We start from the raw sequence: 24,292 nt of genomic DNA on the forward strand, positions 1-24,292 counted from the left end.
ATAGTATATCTTACTATATCATACAAGTATTTTCAAATTTCTACCTAATAGTAAAGAAAACAACCTACAGACATTTTTGCTAAAGAAAAAAAAAAGTATTCATCAGCACTTGGGCTTTACTATAAGAGGTATGGTTAAAATACCAATTAACTAATGATACAATGAGAAAAATGTCTAACTTTAAGAAATTCCTAAAGAATAAATGAAATAATGTATTTATTTAAAGCTTAGTTTTATGTTTGACACATGGAATCAAATAAATTATTATAGGATATTTTAATATTTTTCCATTGGGAAAAAACATTAACTGTGATATAATGAACTTTGATTTATCAAAAACTTCTATTTAAGTTTTTTTTAAATTATTGATCTAAAAATTACATTATTTTATGGAAATTATATTAAATTTTAACTGAAATATAAAAACATAAAAGCTAAAAAGTAAAAAAAGTCCCCAGTTTTCTATTTTTTAATTTTTATGATCAACACATTATATTTATACATTTTTGAAACAATGTGATTTTTTCATTTTTATGATGCAATTGTGTGAACACAATCAAAATCCTCTTCTAATATGAGATATAGAATGCATTACTGTTAATTATACTCACCCTATTATGCCATAGAACATAAGAATTTGCTGTGCCTATCAAACTATAACACTGTACCTGGTGACCAACCAATTTCTATTCTCTTCCCCCTCTACTTGTCCCCATCTCTGATGACATCTAGTCTATTTGATTTCTATGAGATCAACTTTTTAAAACTGCCCACTGAGTGAGATCATGTAGTATTTGTCTTTCTGTGCCTGAAAGTCTCCAGTTTTAAACATTTCCTTCCTAGATTTGTGACTATGCTTTGAGACTTCATTATTATAAACACATATATTATTCAATTGCATTCAATTTAGTTATATAGTATTTCTTACACATTGTCCCATTTTATCTATCATAGAGATACCCTCCTTTCATAAAATGTTACAGTGTTCCATTACATAAATCTTTTAATATTTTGGTTATTTCCAGTACAAGTAATCACAAATAATGCTATAACATGTAAAAGTCACAGTTGGAAGAAGGTTGTCAATCTCTCCAGGCCCAGAAGTGTGTATGTTTTGCATGTTGAACTGATTCTATTTTGTATACAGACTGTATGCAAAGTAGAGGGGAAATAAGAACATTCATGTCTACTTCTATATGTGGAAAGAAAATCAGGAAGGATATAAAACTGGCAACCAGGTCATAAGAGTCTGAGGTAAAGATTCTTCCCATACACACCTTCCTATTTTTAATTTTTAATAATGTGACTTTGTTACCTAGTAAAAATAAATAAATAAATAAATAAATAAATAAATAAATAAATGTGGCTAAGAGAATATAGTAGCAAGAGATCTTCCAAAAATGGTAGATTAGAGGCATTATACACTTGCCTGCATCTCCTTGAAACCAAATTAAAATAACTGTAACATAGTTGCTCACTGAGATGAATGACTATGAGAAAATACCAGGTTTCAACTGTGGATAGAGACTTGGAGAAGCCCAAATAAAATGGACTGTGGAAGACAGAATGAAACAAAATGCACCAGTGCCAATCCCAGGGAAGTATGCCCCAGAGGTAGAGAAGAAACAGAGTCCCAACAAACATGACTGGCACAGGATCCAGCCTCCTGCAGAAATATAGGCTAAGCAAACAACAGTACAGTTTGCGTGTTGAATTGGCTCTGTAGAAGACCCCTGTACTTCTTTGCATATTCTCAGTTTTATAATTTGGGGCCATCTTAGAAAAGGTCCTATTGTCTGAGGTTACTTACTGCTTTAGCAATCAGCATATGCAATAACAGAAGGTGCTTCTCATTAAACCTGGCAGTTTGCCAGACGCAGCTCTCAGAGTCCGGGGAATGAGCAGTCACATGTAGCCAGGACTGGAAACACCAGAAAAATGGACTGTGGATTATGCAGAACTCACCAACATCCCTTCCACCACAGATCTTTGAGACTCTATATCCTCTCTCCATCCTTGGGGGGCCATACAGGAACACTCCACAGAGCTAGTATTAGCTCTACCCTCCAAGTGCTAAGCTCTGAAGAGAAGATTTGGGGAGTTCCACATTCTGACATGCCATGATGTCAGCATCAGCTCTGCTCTAGAAGTGCATAACACAAATAGCTCCAGAGAGAATTTGTTTCTAGGGAACTCTGTGTTCCACACTAGCTCATTCTGATGTACAAAGCAGCTGAGAGGTATTCCAACTGAATCAAGCCACAAATTACTACCATCAGTCAACTGACTAGTACCATAAAAGAAAGGAGTAAGCCCCAGTCTTTTCTCTGTCCAAGCAGCACACAGACTAAAGACAAAGAAATTCTCTGATCAGCACAGTCAAAAAGTTTCTATCCTTCCTGCTCTCTTGGGCACCTGAGGGAAAAGAAAATTTTCATTTTTTTTATTCATAGTTTTACTTTTTTTTTAAACTCAAGGGTACTTTCAAAACTGCATTACATCCTCAGCCCTTTTCATTTTTTTCAGACAGGTTCTCTTCAATACTGGCTTTGAACCTGTGATCCTCCTGCCTCAACTTCCTGAATAACTAGGATTACAGGCATATACCACCACACCTGGCTTAAGTTTTTGTTGTTGTTGTTATTTTTATGTGCTGTTTTGTGGTTATTTCCCTATTCCCTCTTATTTTTTTGATATTGGGGACTGAATTCGGGGACACTCGATCCCTTGGCCACATTCCCAGCCCTTGTTTGTGTTTTATTTAGAGACAAGGTCTTACTGAGTTACTTAGTGCCTTGCTAAATTGCTGAAGCTGGCTTTGAACTCTTGGTCCTCCTACCTCTGCCTCCCAAGTCACTGGTATTACAGGCATGTGCCACCATGCCTGTATTTTTCTCCTCTTTTTAATATGAAATATTTTTCTTCTCTTCCCTTCTCCCTTTTCTATTTTACTTTTCTCCAACTATATTTTATCCCTTTGATTAATTCTATTTTTATTATTTAACTGTTTGTTATTTAATATTATTTTTCTTCTTTCTTTTCATTTGTTGTGGTATTACTGTTTTTAGTTTTTGGATTTTACTTTATTTATCTATCTCATTTTTCTTTCTTCTTTGTTCCTCTTCTTTTTTTTTTGCAGTGATTGAGATTGAGTCTGATTGTGTTGAACACATCAGCTGGGTGCTCTGCCACTGAGCTACACTCCCAACCCAACTGAGGGGAATTATGCCTTGCTTGGGCCACACTTAAACCTTGGCAGATACTTCAACTTAGAGAATAGGAGGAATAAAAGCCCACAGACTATAACCTGTCCCCAGGCAAGCATGGCAAGGTAGGTGAATCTGAAGTCCCTCTTGGGAACCCTCACTACTATAACAAGAACAGAAGAAATAGCATAACTGTTATAGGCACCATACTTATGGTGCCTATATATGGGGCCTCAATATCTGTCATTCCCATACCCTATCAGACAGCATATTGCTGATAGGGTTGGAGGTGAGTGTGACAGTGGAGGGAGCTGTAACTGGCTATTGTTTCTCCCCATGAAACAACTAGAGATGCCCTGAATGTCTAAACAAAAGATAAAGGCTCCAGGACATCACCACAATTGGAACAGCCAGTAGCAGAACTGCTTCCAAGTTAACAGCCAAGTTAACAAAGCCCAGGGAAACCCCCAACAAGTACCTGATAGGGGCTTCGATTCCCACTATAGGAGTAATCACAGAGGGTACACTCTATATCTATTGCTGTCTATAGCAAAATTGCCTGAAATACCAGACAGACTACCCTCTTGCAAGTCGTATAAAGAAAATAAATCACTTAGGCTCTGACATATATTGTGTAAAAATCTTTAACCACAGCCAAAGAAGCCACAGGAAAGTACACAAGGAAGTACAAATTGAATTAAATTCAATACTAAATAGAAACCCAGTGACCCAGGGCTCACCAAGAAATAGTGGAAAAGAGTGAAAGATATCCATCCCAGTGGATGAGCAAATCTCAACATACAAACACAAGAAATATGAAAGCACAAGGCAGTAGAATAGCTCCTGAGGTTTATAAATCTCTAATAAATCTCTAATCCAAAGATATAAAAGTAGATGAACTACTTGACAGAGAAATTAAAAGAATATTTTTTTAAAAAAAAACAGTTCAATGAATTCCAAGAGGATATAAGAGCTGAATGAATTAAGGAAACCAATGCAGGATATGAATGAGAAATCTGATAGACAGGGATTTTGAAACCGAACCAACCAGAATTCTTGCAAATGAAAAGCTCAATAAGTCAGATTTTTAAAAACTCACTTGAAAGCCCCACCAAAACATTAGATAGACCAAAAGAAAGAATAACAAGACTTAAAGAAAAAGTTGAGGAGTTACCAGATTCAGAAACTAATTTTAAAAAGTCAGTAAAAATGAACATAATATACAAGATCTCTAGGATACCATTAAAGAACCAAACACAGGTATGATCAGAAAAGATGAGGGAGAAGAGCTACAGATTGAAGGCATAGAAAGTCTATTCAGCAAAATGTCAGAAGATAGCTTCCCAAATACTGGAAAAGACATGGATATCCAGGTCAAAGAGAAATAAAGAGCCCCAAGTAGCCAAGCGCCATGGTGCTTGCCTGTAATCCCAGCAACTTGGGAGGCTGAGATAGGAGGATCATGAGTTCAAAGCCAGACTCAGCAACTGCCAAGGCACTAAGCAACTCAGTGAGACCCTATCTCTAATAAAATACAAAATTGGGCTGGGGGTGTGGCTCAGTGGTTGAGTGACTCTGAGTTCAATCCCTCGTATCAAAAAAAAAAAAAAAAACAAAATAAAACAAAAAAACCCAAGTAGACATAACAAAAAGAAAAAAGAAAAGAAATAAAAAAGCTTACCCACAACATATTATATTTAAACTCCCAAAAGTACCTAAAAAAATATTTATAAAGCTGCAAAAAAGAAGGGTCAAGTCATATTTTAAGACAAAGACATCAGAGTAACAGTGGATTTCTCAGAAGAAACTCAAAAAGGCCAGAAGGGCAAGGAATGATGTATTTCAAGGCCTAAAAAAAATAAATGTCAAACTCAATTACCATACCTAGCAAAGTTTCCCAAATCAAAGGAAAAATAAAGAACTTTCATGATAAGCATACATTAAAGGAATTCCTGACCACTAAATCAGCATTATAGAATATACATAAGGGAATTCTACACAGAAGTGAGGAAGAAAGACTAACACAAAAATAATGACACAGGAAAAAATAAATTTCATTAGACGAGATTAGAACAGCTAATAAGAAAAAAAAAAAGGAGAGAACCAAACAGTATTAATAAAATCATCAAATCTCTAAGATGAATAAAAGAGCAAGACACAACATAGAACATTCAAAACAACTAGGAAAAAAACTTCAGCCTGGGCTGGGGATGTGGCTCAAGCGGTAGTGTGCTCGCCTAGCATGCGTGCGGTCCGGGTTCGATCCTCAGCACCACATATAAAGATGTTGTGTCTGCCAAAAACTAAAAAATAAATATTAAAAAATCTCTCTCTCTCTCTCTCTCTCTCTCTCTCTCTCTCTCTCTCTCCTCTCTCTATAAAAAAAAAAAACTTCAGCCAGGCATGGTGGCACATGCCTGTAATCCCAGCACCTGGGCAGCCTGAGGCAGGAGGGTTGTGTGTTCAAAGTCAGGTTTAGCAACTTACCAAGACCCTAAGCAACTCAGTGAGACTCTGTCTCTAATAAAATACAAAACAGGGCTTGGGATATGACTCAGTGGTTGAGTGCCCCTGAGTTCAATCTGCCGCAGCCTGGCTGGCTGGGCAAAATAACCGGGGGGATGACGAATAACTTGTGTACGTTGATGCAGCAGGAATGGGAGCCATTTATTGTAGGACAACCGAGGTATTTATACATTTTACACAGCTTATCTAATTAGCATAAAATAGATACAGCAGTCAACCAATAAGGAATCTCCACACTTCATGGCTTGCTTTTGTTACTTCACAAACCACTCCCTCTGGCATTTGGCCAGGCGCTTTCCAGACTTGTTTACAGACTCTAACATTTCTCTGGCAAAATAACAGGTGCCAATCTGACTTGTTTACAGACCTCAACATTTCCCCCTTTTGTTTAATTTAGATAAGAACCATAGTGATTTTTACAGAAACACCATAAATAACCTGCTAGAAACAGAAAGGGAGGATACAAAATGTTACAATACCAAGCTAATTGATGGCTCCATGCAAGAAGCCCTTGGAAAAATTATACCAGCAATGACACCATTAGCAAAGATACCGAGTTACAATTTGTTGTAGATTACAGTTTGTTATCTCAGTCCAGGTAAAGCAGTGTCTCAATAGATTAACTCACAGTCCAGGTAAATCACAGTCTAGGTAAGTTCTGCAGGCAGCTAGCTTAAGTTGTAGCAGCAGAAACAGCAACAGCTCCGAAGTCTCCTCAGGTTCTCAGCCGAAGTTTTGTCTGGTTCTCAGCAACACTGAAAATTCTTTCACCTTTGTTTCCATGGGCACTTGAACGAAGGCAGGAACTCCGGATGGCTAAAGAAAATCCTGTAGCATTTCACTAAGAAAACAACCTTTTGAACAATTTAGTACATTATTTCAAGGTTTTTTACATTTGAAATAAGCCTTAATAGTACTCATTACTCATCAGCTTCCAGGTGTGGGAGAACCATTGTAGTTACTGGCCTTGGAAATGATCAAACTTCAGGGACACCAGTGTCTTCTGCCAGCTGTAGCATCTCAGGCAGCCCCAGATGGCCCTGGGGAGAGACCCAGACTCAAACTGCTTCCGGGCACAGGGAGCAAAAGCCTGCAAGACTGTGCCTCCAGGTCAGGTCTAGATTTGGGCTGGCAGTGGCGATCCGCTCCCCTGGGCAGGGGGGCAGGGAAGAGCCGGCAACTGTCGCTTGGAAAATTCTTGCTGTGCCATGATCGGCTTGGGCAGGTGGTAGTCGCCTTGTCGATTCACGCACCCTCCGGTAACGAAAAGTATTTAGTAATAGCCTTTTGCTGCAACTTGTTTCCTGATAATCCTTCTTCTTCTGAACTTTCTTTTTCTTTCTGACTAGAGTTTCTGGGCTTTTATCAACACATGCCCTAACTATTCTTGGTTCCACTGGGGTGCCTTTTTCTCATATCAATTTACTTCTCACCCCTTCCATATTTTCATCACAAAGACAATACAACATTTCAAGACAAAACAAGACACAAACATACTGCATCAATCTTCTCCATTTTCTTGAAATGGCCATTTTTCCTCTCGCCCTATCTGCCTAGGGACAAGCAGATTGCTCCCGTCCTATCTATGGACGGGCAGCTTTTTTCGTCACTTACCCCCGAGTGTCCCGGGGCTCCCCGTAATGGGCCACCATCTGCCGCAAGCCGGCTGCAGCAGAATATCCGGGGGGTGACGAATAACTTGTGTACATTGATAACTTGTGTACGTTGATGCAGCAGGAATGGGAGTCATTTATTGTAGGACAACCGAGGTATTTATACATTTTACACAGCTTATCTAATTAGCATAACATAGATACAGCAGTCAACCAATAAGGAATCTCCACACTTCATGGCTTGCTTTTGTTACTTCACAAACCACTCCCTCTGGCATTTGGCCAGGCGCCATCCAGACTTGTTTACAGACTCTAACATTTCTCTGGCAAAATAACAGGTGCCAATCTGACTTGTTTACAGACCTTAGCATCAATCTTTGGAACAAATAAAATAATTTTAAAAATTACAGAATAACAAGAAAAAAAGTGCACACGCACCTTTGAATAAGAATTCTCAACATGAGTGGTCTTAATTCTTCAATTAAAAGGTGCAGATTAGCTCATTAGATTAAAAAAGAAGACCAAATAATATACATCCTAAAAAACTCACTGGCAAAAACATACACAAACTGAAAGTGAAAGGATGGAAAATGATACTGTAAGCAAACCAAATCCAAAAGCAAGCAGCAATAGCTATACTCATAGATGACAAAACAGAAAAAACAAAGGATGTCATTACATATTGATAAAGGAAATAATTCATCAAGACACATTAACAATTACAAACATATATGCACCAAACATAAGAGCACCAATTTTATAAAACACCACAGGACACAAAGGGAGAGATGACCCTAATAATGAGTAACTGCAGTAGCCACTTTCACCATACAGACCAAATAAAATCAACCAAAAAAACATCAGGGGTGAATTATACCATAGTTCAAATAACTTAACAGACATATACATCTAAGGGCTGCAAAACGTGTATTCTTTTCATCAGTGCATGAAACTTTTTACAAAATAGATCATATTTCTGACCATAAAGCAAGAGTTAACTAATTCAGAAAAACTGAAATGATTACTTGTATCTTATTGTATCATGATGGAATGAAACCAGAAATTTGTAACAAGAAAAACTGCAGTAATTATATCAAAACATTGAGGCTAAAAATACACTGGTGAACAAACAGTAGGTTATGGAAAAAATCAGGAAGGAAATTTAAAAATTCCAAGAATCAAATAAAAATGAAAACATAATATAGTATAACCTGTGGGATACAGTGAAAACAGTACATTGGGGGAAGTTTATAGATATGAATGGCTATATTGAGGGAGGTAGGGGGAGCAGATCCCAAATAATAACCTAAGATAAATCTCAAGGTCTTTGAAAAACAAGAATAAACTAAGGGGCCAGGTGCAGAGGCTCACACCTATAACCCCAGTGGCTTGGGAGGCTGAGGCAGGAGCATCACAAGTTCAAAGCCAGCCTCAGCAACAGTGAGACCCTGTCTCTAAAGATAATACAAAACAGGGCTAGGGATGCGGCTCAGTGGTTGAGTGCCCATGAGTTCAATCCCTGGTACCAAAAAAAGAAAAGAAAAAATCAATAAAACAAAGAGCTGTTTCTTTGAAAAGAAAAATGAAATTGAAAAACTTTTACCAAATTTAACCAAAAGAAAGAGAAAACCCAAATTAACAAAAATAGAGATGAAAAAGGTATACTACAAAAGACAACATTCATAAGATCCTTCAGGAAAATCTGGGAAAACTACATACCAAAAAAAATGGAATATCTAGAAGAAATGGAGGAGATTCTGGACACATATTTTAAAAATCCAAATAGATCAGTAATGAGCAATGTGACTGAAGCAGGAGAAAAGTCTCCAAACAAGGAAAAGCCCATGCCTAGACAGATTCAATGCTGAAATTTACCAGATTTTAAAGAACAGCAATGCTTCTTAAGCTATTTAGAAAAAAAAAGGAAAAAAAATGTTTCCAAACTCAGCTTACCAAGCTAGAATTACCCTGCAACCAAGACCTGATAATGACACAACAAAAAAGAGAAAACTATAGACTGATATCCTTGATAAACATAAATGCAAATAAATGCAAAATCCTCAATAAAATACAAATTCAATGGCACATTAAAAAGCTTGTCCACAAGTTGGCTTCATGAAAGGGATGCAAGGATGGTTTAACACACACAATTGAATAAATGTAATATAGCACATTAATACAAAAATAAATAGAGGATAAAAAACATGATCTCAAAAAACCTTTGATAAAATTCAGTAAAGCTTCATGATAAAATGCTCTGAATAAACTATATATAACACAATCATACTTTAACATAAAAAAGGATATATATAACACACCCATAGCCAACATCATACTGAATACAGAAAAATTGAAAGTGTCCCTTCTAAACTCAGCAACAAGGACCTGGAGTTGTGGCTCAGCAGTAGAACGCTCACGTAGTGCATGCGGGGCACTGGGTTTGATCCTCAGCACCACGTAAAAATGAATAAATAAAATAGAGGTATTGTGTTCAGCTACAACTAAAAAATAAACACTAAAATAAATAAATAAATAAACTCAGCAATAAGACAAGTATATCTGTTCTCACCAATCTTTTTTTTAATTGAATATGACAGTGGAATGCATTACAATTTTTTTATAAATATGACAGTGGAATGCATTACAATTCATATTACACATATAGAGTACACTTTTTCATACCTCTGGTTATATATAAAGTGTATTGACACCAATTGGTGCCTTCATACATGTTCCACCACACTTATTCAATATAGTAGTACTTAAAAACTTAGCCAGGCCAATCAGGCAACAGAAAGAAATAAAAGGGATAAAGATAGGATAGGAGGAAGTCAATGTATCCCTTGATTACAGACACAATTCTATACTCAGAAAATCCTAGACTACACCAAAATACTCTTAGAACTGACAAATTCAGCAGAGTTGTAAGATTTTACAAAATGCACACAAAAAAATTAGTAGCTTTTCTAGACACCAATAACAAACTCACTGAGAAAGAAATCAAAAAGCAATCCTATTCACAGTAGTCTCAGAAAACAAAAACTAAAATACCTAGGAATAAATAAAACCAGAACTGTGAAAGACTTCTATAATAAAAATGACCCCAAAGAGGTATAAACATAAAGAACTTGAGGGAAAAAGAAAAAACTAATGGAACATGGGAAGGCTTCCCATGTTCATATTAGGAGAATATAATTTAAATGGCTATACCACCAAAAGTGATCTACATGTACCATGCAATCCCTATGAAAATATCAATGACATTATTCATAGAACTTGAAAAAAATCCTAAAATTTGTATGGAATCATAAAAGACCTAGAATAGTCAAAGCAATCCTCAGCAGAATGCACAATGTAGGAGCCATCACAATATCTGACTTAAAAATACACTACACAGCTATAGTAACAAAGATATCTACTGACGTAAAAACAAACATGAAGGCTATGAATAGAATAGAAAAACAAGAATAAAGCCACAAATCTAGAGCGAACAGATTCTTGACAAAGGTGTCAAAAATATATCAGAAAAAAGAAACCTTTTCAAACTGGATAGAAAACTGGAAATTCACTTATAAAAGACTGAAAATACCAGACCTTATCTTACATCCTGAACAAAAATAAAGTCAAGATGGATGGATCAAAGATTTTAATGTAAGACCTGAAACTCTGAAACTACTAGAAGAAAACATTGGGGAAAAATTTCAAGATACTGATACAAGCAATCGTTGATTGCCTGAATAGGACTTCAATAACTCAGGGAACAAAAGCAAGAACTGACAAATGGGATGATATCAAACTAAAATGCTTTTGCAGTGCAAGCGAACAACAGAATGAAAAGACAGCCTATAGAATGGGAGAAAACCTTGCCAACTACTCATCTAACAAATTATTAATATCCAGGACATATAAAGAACTCAAAAAACTTAACAACAAAAGAACAAGTAAAGTAATCTAAATTTTAGAATGGGCAAATTATCTACACAGACACTTCTCTAAAGAAATACAAATGGCCATAAATACATGAAAAAATATTCAATATCTTCATCCATCAGGGAACTACAAATCAAAACTACATTGAGATTCTATCTTACCCCAGAATGCTATTATCAAAAAAAATCCAAAAATGCTTGCAAAGACATGGGAAAAAAAAAACCTCTTACACTCTTGTGGGAATATAACAGTACATACAGACACTATTAAAATGGGTATGAAGGTTCCTCAAAATATTTTTAAAAAATTAAAAATGGAACTATCATATGATTCAAGTTTATCAATTCTGGGTATATTATTATGATCCAAAGGAAATTAAGTCAGAATACAAGAGATACCTACATATCCATTTTTACTACAGTACTATTCACAATAGCCAAGCTATGGAATTAGACTAGTTGCTGATCGACATTTGAGTGGGATAAAGAAAATACAGTATATATTTTTCAGCCATAAAAATGAATGAAATCACGTCATGTGCAGAAAAAAAGATGAAATTGGAGGACACCATATTAAGCAAAATAATTAAGAGACAGAACAAGCATTATAGTTTTTTCTCATATGTGGAAACTTAAAAAATAGCTAAGATGCAGCACAGTGGTAGAGCCTAGCATGCACAAAGCCCTGGGTCCAGTCAATTCTCCAGTGCTGCCCAAAATACATAAAGATAACCTGGAAATAGGAAAGACATTCTTAAGGAAAAGAAAAGGGACAAAAGGTAGGGGTCGGAAAGGAAGGACAAGAGAGGGTAGGAGAGTGGATGGATATGATCAAAGCACAATATATATACACGCATTGAAACATCACAGTGAAACTTCTTAATTTGTACAATAAGGACATATTAATAATTATAAATTTAAAAATTAAAAAAAATTTCAGAAGAATAACTACAAGGTTAAAGTCTGATCAGTTGCGGGGAGGACTGAATGTAGTCTTTTTTTTTGTCCTCTCCACCTATGATGCAAAACATAAAAAACATCAGGTGTCTCACCAAAACATTATAAAGAAGAGGAAATTGAAAATACTCACAGGGGAATCATTTCATATAGAACCTAAGCACTAAATTGAAGTGATTAGAGGCTACACTACACTACTACTAGAGCTGGAAGTGGTATAGATCAAATATAGTCTGTACATTAATAAAGAGCCTGTATTTAAAAATTTAAAAGGATCCCTTGCTTTTTTCTTTCTTTCTTTTTTGTAAAATGCGACAAAAAGTTGTGTACTGTTGAAAGAGTGAGCAAGAACTTTTCCTTACTTCTTTGCCACAGAACCCTTCTTTTTCTTATATAATCTAAAAAATTCCTTAAAATCTGAATTTCAGAGTCTCCTACAATAATAAAAAACTCAAACTAGTTCAAGAGAATTATATAAACTATGCTCTGAACTGTGTGTTAAAACAATTATTTCATATGAAACACTTCACCATTTGAAGTTTATGTCTATTAAAAATTAAAATGTAAAAACTCAGATTTTCATATGTAATGTGACATGTACATGTTGGCGATTATGAAAATAAGGTAACAAAATATCTAAGTTATTAAAAAATTAAACAAATGTTTTCTAAATTTGAAAAACAATGTGACCAATAAAATATTGATTTTTTAAAATAAAATAAGAATAAGCATCCATTATAAATATATGAACTTAATTTCTTAAATCTGATGATTAAGGAATGCCAGTCTTACATAATTACTATGAAAGCAGATTTTTATCTAAGCTAAATAGAAATTCCATTATGAGAAGATTTCTGATCTAAATATTGAGATAGACCATAGTGACTGTAAATCTCAAAAAATTCCTTTTTGAGAGGGGGAGTCTCACTATGTTGCCCAAATGGCCTTGAACTTGTAATCCTCTATCCTCATCTTCCAAAGTAGTTGCAAATATAATCATGTGCCACCATGCCTGGCTTCAACCTTTATAAAAATTAAATTCTGAAAGTTTTACCTTCATGTGATTTTTCAAAGGATCCAAAAGATTGAAATGAATATTGCACTTGGAACAAGCTCTTGGAAAAGGTGTTCCATTTTTAGATTGATTTGATGAGGTATTTGCACCTAAAATAAATTCAGAACATTTATGATTCAAAACTCATCACTTTTGAACATTAAATAATCACTGATAGTTTCAAAATTTATAATAATTTCTAAAATTTATGTATAAATACTATAGTAATTTTTATAGTATAGAATGTAAGATCTCATATTTACCTTTTGATGGCATAGCCTGGGAAGATGTCAGTGAAGGAGATTTAACTGAAGGGAATTCAGCTGGAGAATTTGTTCCAGAAACACCCTCACAGGGCTTAGGCTTTTTTGGATTAACACTGTTTACTTCAGAAGCAGAAGGACGTTTTGATAAAAATGAACTTTCATTCACACCTACAATGATTTAAACAGTGGAAAAAATATTTTAGAACACCTAGAATACTACTCATAACTAAGTACAAATACTTTGGAGTTAATTTACAGATAATATAATTAATTATCATATCACACAAATAACAAGAAAAATTAAGTGATCCAAACTCAGGGCATATACAGAAATAGTATAAACATTTATTATAAACTCCAAGAATTAAGATAATTTGTAAAATAACCTTTCTATGCAAGAAATTCTAAATGTGGCTTCAAACAGAAATATATAAACTGCTATTATAAAAGAAGCCAGACAAAAAATTTTAAAGCAGAAAACACTGAAACAAGTTCCCAGAAATAAATTACTTTTGGATACTTAAATGTGATAGAATTTGTTAAAAAAAAGAAAGAAAATCTGACAATAACTTTTATTTGTTCCAAAAATTGATACCCTCATATGCTTTTTTATTTAGCAATTTAAAATGTCTACTGCAATGTTAGCTCTTTTCTCACCTAACAAACTTAAGAGTGGTCTACTGACAGCTTTAGGTGATTTTAACCACTTATTGCCATGTACAAAGTGGAAACAAATAAGTTTGAATAATAGTTTACTCATTCATATGAAAGGGCACATAATACAGGGAGTTAGTATAAGGATTTTCATACTATGTTCCCCAGAATTTAATGGGGTCATTTTAGGGAATATATTGGGCCATGTCTGACAAAAAAACACTTTTCCATTTTATTTATTAGATATTAACATAAAAATTTGTTTGTACAGGGATTTCATTAAAAAAAAAACCTCTTCCATTTAAAAACCATTACCTTAAGGATAAAGAATTTAGATCTATTTAGAGCATTACTAAGAAAAATGGGGATATTTAGACTATAACCAAGCCAGGCAAAGTCCTTTTAGAAAATAATACACAATGGGCTTTGTAAAAATGGATTTTAAAACTGTACATCATATTTTAATAATGCCAACTATACACTAAAAGTAGAAGCAGTGAATAAACTACAAACATTCTAGGCTTTTAAGTCAGACAAGATAAGTTCAAATCCAGACTACGTCAGTCTCTAGCTATGCACTCTTAAGCTTATTTAATTAATTTCTCTGAGTTTAAGCTTCCTTTTTTGTAAAATAAGTTATAATGCCTTATTTTACAGAGCTATTTAAGAAAAAGATAATATACTTAAAATATCCCAAGAAAATATTTGGTACATAAAAAGCACTCAGTAGAAAGTGAAAGGTACTATCATTACTAACTAAATATTTTCCATCTTTATTTTAGAGGGGAAAAATTATTCCAACAGATATAATAGTAAAAACAAATATGCCATAAAAATAAAAAGTATTATAGTAGTTAGCTTCTCTGTTCCATCGTTTGAGATAACATAAAAATCATCTCCCACTAATGAAGCACTCTATTACAAACTGCAGGTCCATAAGAAAGATTCCATGAGATCCCTTTAGCATTCTTCTGAGACGTTTAGGTTACCCGAAAAACCACTAGGTGCTAGCATTTCAAATGAATCAGTTGATTTTACAACAGGCTAAATAGTAGAAATAGATTGCTTTAATGGAAGAATTTAACAGAAAAAATCTCAATGTTAAAAAAAGTCACTTGCATTTGATTGAACTTCTGATTCTTTAGCTTACCTTCGTTCTATTAGGCTGTGCTATTCCCTACTTTTAAGAAATTCTATCTCTGCCAGTATAAATCCTATACTCACTCAAGATCAAACTCAAATTCAATCTTCTCTGAACCCTCATAATTTCTACAGTGTGTTACTGAACATCATAGTTCATATAATTATTCATATTTATCATACATAACTGCTGTAATGTCATTTAAACCTTATAAATGCATTTTTAAATTTACTTATCTTATTTGGCCATCAGAAAAGCCCTGAATAGAATGGCAATCATCAAGAATACAGGCAACAATAAATGTTGATGAGGATGTGGGGAAAAAGGTATACTCATATATTTTTGGTGGGACTGAAAATTGGTACAACCACGATGGAAAGCAGTATGGAGATTCTTCAGAAAACTTGAAAGGGAACCACCATTTGACCCAGTTATCCCACTCCTCAGTTTATACCCAAAGGACTTAAAATCTGCATATTAGAGTAATGCAGCCATGTCAATGTTTATAGAAGCTCAATTCACAATAGCTAAAATATGGAACTAATCTAGGTGTTCTTCAATAGATGAATGGGTAAAGAAAATGTGAGATATATATATATATATATATATATATATATATATATATATATATATATATATATATATATCATGCTAAGAGAAATAAGCCAACCCCGAAAAATCAAAGGCCAAATGCTTTCTCCAATACCTGGATGCTAATTCACAATAAGATGGGAGGCACTAGAGAAGAATAGCATTACCTTAAATTAGGTAGAGGGAAGTGAAGGGAGGGGAGAGGAGGGAAGGTGATGTGGGAATAGGAAGGATCATAGAATGAAACAGACATTATTACTTTATGTATATGTGATTGCATGAGCTATATGTTTCTATAACATTTACACTAAGAAAAATGAGAAATTATATCCCACTATGTATATCAAAGTGCATAAATGCATTCTCCTGTCATGTATAGCTAATTAAAACAAATTTTAAAATAAAAAAAAGCCTGGAATAAACTATATTAAAAATTAAAATAAAGGGCTGGGGTTGTGGCTCAGTGGTAGACTGCTCACCTAGCATGCGTGAGGCATTGGGTTCAATCCTCAGCACTACATAAAAATAAAATAGATACTGTGTGTACACCTACAACTAAAAAAATAAATATTTTTTTAAAAAAAATTTAAGTGAAATCTCCAAATGGCTGATTCAGGTATGGTGAATGAATGCATAATATAAGAATAATAAGTACCTCTACTTTGAATAATATCAGAAAACAAAAGTGGAAAGAGGTTAACTGACTAAAAATTCTCCAGATTAGAGGTTCAAACTTACTTCTTTCAAATTACCTTATTTACTGCTCAGACTAAAGTTTCATTCTTTATATCAGAAAACCTGGCTAGAGAATAGGTGTCATAATCCTTACTTTTAAGAAGTTTCAAGAACTCATATCTTCTATGAATAAAAGTCCATGCGTTTTGTAAAACCAGATTTAGCACAAATACATTCCCATTTCTCTTTGGGTCTTACCTACTTTATTAACTAGAAGTTTACTAGGTATGTACTGACACCAAGAGAAGTGAGTATCAAATATTGCTGAAAAGAAAAACAGTGGTGTACATCTAAAATCATAATGACTCATGAGGCTGAGGTAAGAGGATTGAAAGTTTGAGGGCAACTCAACAACAGCTAGTCTCAAGTAAAAATATTTTTTATAAAGTTCAAGCTTAGTGGTAGAATGCTTGCTTAGCACATGTAATGCCCTAGATTCAAATCCTCTATACCACACACACAAAAAAGGAAAAACATTAAGCATTATTACTATGGAAAAAGAATGGACAGAAGTTGAGTTTGGTAGATTCTTCACACTGATCTGTTTAGTAAACAACCTAAAAACTCCAAAAAAAAATCATATACATCTCTACCTCATCAAATATTTGAAACACATAAAAATTGCCAGTATATAAAGATTAAGTACTTTGATTACAGAAAATTTTCAATAAGACAAAATTCATACTATACAAATGCATTTTGATTAATGAAGAATTTTGTTGTACCCTCAATGAATTTAAAATCTTCTTCAATAGGTAAATTTCATTACTTCTTCAAATAGCATTTATTGAGTACTTACTATGTACAAATCATTTATTTAATGTGGTTACTTTACACTAACACTTTAAAATCATGTTTTACTATCATATTGAGACCATTTATTGAACTAGAGTGACACTAACCTAATGAAGAAATCAATAATAACAAACACTTTTTCCCCTAACTGGTCATAGAAACTAATTTTTAAAATAGAATATTTAGGGCATATGAGGACCTCTCTAATTCATATAAATTACTTTAAGGTGTTAAGTTTGGCTCCAAGTGAGAATGAGTTCAAAGAAGTTTAGCCAAGATTTTATATAAAGTTACCCAAAAAGGCATTCAAAAACTATTAGCACAACTCCATGTTACAATATATGAAAGACTTCACAAGAGGATATGAGCTTCAAAATAGAAAGTTAATTCCATAAGCAAATTCATCAAGTTTTTCTTTTATAACTTTTTGGAAAAAGTACTAATACCAACCTACTATAGAAAGTGTTGGTCCCCCTTGGTAATGTGATAATCCTGTCTCCTGGGTCAAGTCAAATAGTAATTCTGAAGAATTATTAGATACAACTTGTGATGAGCTCATTATGTAATCCTGGTAAAATATTTCAGAGAAAGAATATTACATTTATTCATTATAGTTATAATTATTTTTCATAAAATTTATAAATGCAAATTAATTATATGCCAATATTCTAAGAATAACCTTTGATGCCTCAATTATTAATAAGCTTAAAAACACAAAGATGATTTCTAATTTGCCAAAATTATAATTTACTAAAACTTTGAAAGCAAGCTAATAGAGCTGGTCTATTCCTGACTAGCCAATTAATTTGAAGGAAAAATTATAGTCCAACATTTTCAAGATAAAAGAAAAGTAAATCCACTTTACATTAATAACAGTGATACACTCTGAGAGGGATTCTAAAAATGCTGTATCACCATCAAAAAGCAAATAATAGAACTTGGCAAAATCTTGGACTAAACAAGGAGACAAGTATAAAACATATTAACAAGGTTATAAAAATTAAAAGTTCTTGTGCCTCTAAAAAATTCTGCATCCTGGTGTCTGAGGTGTGGCTCAGCGGTAAAGCACTTGCCTTCCACATGTGAGGCACTGGGTTCGAGCCTCAGCACCACATAAAAGTAAATAAATAAAATAAAGATACTGCATCCATGTACAACTAAAAAATATTTTTTTTAAATCCTGCTTTCAAAATATCAATACAAACAAACAGAAATATTAAGGATGAATATATCAGACAATATGAATTTTGGAACCATGTTTCTTGGAGAATGTTATAGATCAGAAAAGACTGGTCCCCTCACTCTTCCTATCATCCCACAGAAAGCTGTGGTAGGCCAACCTCTCCTTTTATAAGGCAAATATAAAAGCAACCTGGCCAGTAGGCTGAATAAGTAAGAATGCCAACCAGACAGGGAATAGAATAGAAGTTATTTACAGAAGTGATCTGGGTCAGCAGCCCTGCTCCTAGAGACCAGAGCCTCCAAGGAAATTTCAGCCCTTCCATGAGGAGAAAGGGTGGTTCAAACTAGTAGGAAGATCTCAAGAAAAGAGAAGTGAAAAGTATGAGATGAACTATGCTGTGGTCAAATATACAGTAATAGATACATTTATATGAAAATATACACATATATTTATTATAAATAATTATGAAAATTGTGGTCAATAAATTTAGGAATATTCAAATAGCATTGTATATTAAGAATACTGACACATACACAAAACACATACCACAATATTATGCTCCAATGCCATTTTCATAAAAAACAATCATTGTTGAGAGTAAGCCAGACCACTCTACATGTTGTAATATATAGCAAGCAAGTTTTAAGATTAACAATGCTTAAAAATCAAACTGGAAAAAAAGACAGCTACTTTTAGAAAAAAAAAATGGGCAAAGGACATAAACTGAGATAATTCAAACTAAAATGCAATGGCCAATATATTCAAAATACCTTTTTTTCCAACATACTAGTCAAAGAAATGCAAATAATAGTGTTTACTGTATTGGCACTCTTCAATACTGCAAAATATATAATTAGCGGCTACTCTTAAGAGTATCAAGATCAAAAAAAGAATTAATAACTGCAGAAAACATAAGACTAAGAATAAACTACAAGGTGAGATCATGAATAGGATCCTGGAAAGAAAAGGAACATTAATGGAAAAACTGGTGAAATTCTAATAAGGTCTGAGGTTTAGTTCATATTAATTGCCTGTGGAAAAAAGTTAACATTGGGGGAAAATGGGTAAGAGAAATATAGGAACTGTTTGAATTATTTTTTTCTTGTAAGACTAATGATAGAACTGTTATTATATCAATAACTGTCTTATTGATATGTGGTTCCCTTAAGCAGTGGGAGGGAGGGGAAGAAAGGGAGCAAGGGAGTAGGAATGATGTGGAATGAGTTAGATATCATTACCCTAAGTATATGTATGAAGACATGAATGGTGTGAAAATACTTTGTGCACAATCAGTGACTTGAAAAATTGTGCTCTATATGTGTAATATAAAATCAACTGCATTCTGCCATTGTGTATAACAAATTAGAATAAATAAATAATTTAATTAAAAAGACTAATGATAGTTTGAATTAAGTTAAAGTTTAAAAATGATGACTGGGGATGTGGCTCAAGCGGTAGCGCGCTCGCCTGGCATGCATGGGGCGCTAGGTTCGATCCCCAACACGACATAAAAATAAAAAATAAAAATATTATATTCACCTAAAAACTAAAAATATAAATATTTTTTTTAAAAAATGATGAAACATTCACTACTGGCAAAGTAGAGATTATATTTTGGTATAATCTGCATAAAAATGTTAGCAGTAGTTACAAAAGCCTTTAAAATAAGGTTCACATGATTAAATTATTCTACATTCAAGGATTCATGATAAGGAAATGAAAGTGTAATGGAAAATTATTTATAATAGCAGAAACATTAAAACCTATATATCCAATAATAGAGGAGTGGTAAAATAAATTGATGGATAATCATGCAGTTATTAACATCAAGATTTTGAGAAATAAGCAATGATATGATCCAAGTAGAATGTTCAGTAAAAAGTGAAATACATATTGACATATACAACATGATGCGGATATATTCTTCTCTCTTTTCTAAACTTTCCTCACAAAATACATATTATTTTATAACAAAATTTGAAGTATTTTGTTTATAAATTGAGGGATGATCAAGTTTAAGAATTTTGATTTGTTCTAACTTTGTTACTAACTTTCCAATTGACACAGGACTGTTAAGAAGTTATAGAAATAAGTTATTACTGTAACACAAATAACATCTAGAATTTAGTACCAAAAAGGCAGATATGGATATTTGAGCCTTAAAATGTAGTTTAAAAAATCAATAATGCCATACTGAACTATAACTAAGCAAAATTTTACTTCAATTTAAATATTTTTTTCTAAATATATGCACTTTAAGAATTGAAAATTTCATTTTCTAAAATAGTTCTTTTAACATAAGTATAATAAAGTTAATGCTGTTAAACACTTTTCTAGAAGAAAACTCTGGTTAATTATCACAATTTCAGAGAGCAGGCAATCCACTAATCAACAATAACTAATTAAAATAATTCTCCAATTGAGAATTTTTGATGTATTATAAAAACAGTCCAGAAAAATGTCATATACAATAATAAGAGTAGAACAAGCACTTTACTGGCATTCAGAAGATTTGCATTTTTATTTAACTATGTAACCTTGGGCAATTCACTTCTGAACTTCAAGTTATTCATCTTCCGACAAATAACGGCCACAATTATGTTTATATGTAATTGCTCGTCATAGTAAATATATCAAGTAGTCATCACAAAAGAACTAATAAAGCCCTTCCTGGTTGAGGAAGGTTCCCAATACAGCACCATTTGTTTTGGATGGAGCCGAAATTAGAATCCTGGTCTGACCCTTAAGCAGTATCATACTAACTTTATAAGTAATAATATATTCCATCCCTGCCTACCTGAAAGAGATGATGAAATACAAAGACAGTTCATGGAAAAAGTAAACATACACACATATAAAACATGACATAAAATAGGAAACTATTAATCAATTTATTAAAACCAATGGCTTCCAAAATACAGGGAGAAAATTCCTTAAATAGGACTCTCAATTCATTCTAGAATACACCTCTATCATTCTTAACTTTACGGAGATCTCTGGGAGTTCTTAAAAATCTATTATTTCCAGGCCCCACCCAGACCAACTGGCAAAACTGTTATTGGTGTATTTGTTTTTTTTTTTTAAAGAACCCAAGAATTGGGAACCACCAATTGAAGTACTTTGACTTTAAAACTAGGCCTACAAAAACACAACAGTCCAAGTCAAAAAAATCTCTAGTTTTTAACTTTGTAACATCAAAGATACCACCTGGCTTTGTTATTTTTTCCCCCAAGTTATGTTTGAAATATTTTTACTTATAAACTTCATTAAATAATTGAGTTTTTGCTTTCTCTTTTTCCCCCTAAATGCCAAACAGCTATGACAATCATGAGAACACCATTAAGTTAATTTGATTCTAACTAACAGCAAATAATTTTTACATTCTGGGTAGCCTTCCACCTCACTTCAAGAAATAGTAGGATGCTGTCAAGATCAGAGTGGCAGATGTTAAGTTTTCCAAAATTCTAATTTTTACTTGAAAGCTCAAATTATACCATAATCAAGAAATACTACTCTCAGTCATTTTCCTTGAGATGGCAGGTACACTGTGTTCAATTTTGAGGAAGTGATTGCCAACTACCCAAAATTAAAGAACCATGCCTGGCAGATATATACTAAAGTGGTCACCACATTCCAACCTCCTGTTAATTATATCCTGTGTGATTCCCTCCCTTTTTGTTGGACCTCTGACTTGCTTCTAACCAGTAGAATACAGCAAAAGTAGGGATAAACATGATTTTCTATTTGTAATTACATTACTTCAGACTCTAATGACATTTTGCTAAGGATTCTCTCTTAATACCTTTGAGAAAGCAAGTAGCCAACCTGGGAAGACCCATCTGACAAAGAATGAACCAAAAAACAGTCAGATACTGAGACTCAGTTTGACAACCTGTAAGGAAATGAATGCTACAAACAACCATGTGAACTTGAAGCAGATACTTCCCCCACAAAGCTTCAGATAAGACTGCAACTTCAGGAACCACATACTGAAAGCGGCCTTGTGAGACCCTAAAGCAGAGGAGCCAGCTAAACCATCATCTGACCCACAGTAATAATACATAAGACTGTGAGATAATGCATGTGTTGTTTTAAGTACATACATGTGTGATAATGTTGATACAAAAAAATAAATAAATAATACACCATGGTTTATCAGTCATTGTTTCAAGTAAAAATGGTATTCTATTTTTTGTTGTAATTAATCTTGGAATTTTATTCCTTTACAATTGCCAAAAAATAAAGATAAACAATAAAAACAGCACAATAAGGAAGTCTCGAGTCATACAATGTACACAAATGGGCATATATTTTTCAAATTAAATCCATTATTATATTTCTTATAAAGAATTATTTATTAGTTCTTAGGGATTACCTGAAAAATGTAGTCCTGGTCAAAAGGAAAGAAAAGATCAGATGGGAGAATTTCTGAAGTATGAAAGATACAATATACTTAGTTGTATAAGTACAAGATTACAGTCCCTGAACAAAGGACTGCAATCTTGTGCAAAGGACCTATAGTTTCCTCTACCAAAAGTTATCCTTTACCAGTAAAACCATCAACAGCTGCTTTAGGATAGGGTAGGAACCACTCAAAATTGATTAGGCACATTGTAGGAAAAATTTGAGCCCAGGTTTGTGTATCTATACACAGAATGGGTTTGATTATCTATGTTTGGTGTAATAATTCCCTTTCTGCATTTTTGGAATGCTATTCCTAAGTATAGGATGCTCTATCTCCAAATCACTTGAAATGGAGGACTTGTGTAAAGATATGATAAGGGACCAGCAAGAACAACAGAAACGTAGGAGCACAATACCATCTATTATGTGTAAAACTGGATACCCAGGGAATAGAGTGAAATGTCAAAGAAATTTCCTGGTACACACGGAAGACAACCAAAAACCAAAAAAACAGCCTTCTTCTATCCATGTGTTATCCAGTAAAACACTATGCCTGTAGCCATTAAATTACCAGGTAAGGGTTCCATATACCATGCCATAAATAAGGAAATAAAATTTAGACTAAAAAGAATATAAGACAATATGAAAAAGATAACTCTTTTGATTCTGAGCTTAAGGAATGAGAATTTCCTAAGATATAAGTAAAACAAACTCAAACTTTCAAATTTCCATACCCCAATTCCATTTATAGTCTAGGTAAGGCATGACCAATATTGAAAGGTAATTAAAATGAAGCAGAAAAATAACTGTTGGTTTCGAAATCCAAAAGGTCATGACCTGGAAACTCACCTGGATCCCTACCCCTTAGACCATCTGGTGCCATCTACCGATTTCATGAAACTTTCAATGAAGGGCTCTGAAAAGGACTTGGCACACCGCTTGAACTGTTAGGCTTAGAAAAGAGCTAATTCTTCTGTAAGAATCTACAGTCTTTTAACAAAAGGATTATATATAATTTGCGATTAGTAATATCTAGGGAAAAAACATTCCAGTATGATGGATTAAGCAGATGTCTTACACATAATCTCCGCCTTATGGGAGAAAACAGGGGAGGCTCATAATGGTCACCTTTTTCAGGTTTAATGTGACGAGAAAAAAACCTATATGCCCTACATAGGGATCACTTACATTATAAAGCTATTATTAAATATTTAGTTCAAGAATAAATTTGGGAAATG

At 33.6% G+C, this 24,292-nt stretch overlaps 1 pseudogene; it reads right to left on the reverse strand.

Annotated features, from left to right (window-relative positions):
- LOC143385826 (zinc finger protein 280D-like) overlaps positions 1-24,292 on the reverse strand; it is a 51,459-nt pseudogene that overhangs the window by 21,381 nt on the left and 5,786 nt on the right.

Source organism: Callospermophilus lateralis (assembly GCF_048772815.1).
Source record: "Callospermophilus lateralis isolate mCalLat2 chromosome 11 unlocalized genomic scaffold, mCalLat2.hap1 SUPER_11_unloc_3, whole genome shotgun sequence".
Lineage (NCBI taxonomy): Eukaryota > Metazoa > Chordata > Mammalia > Rodentia > Sciuridae > Callospermophilus > Callospermophilus lateralis.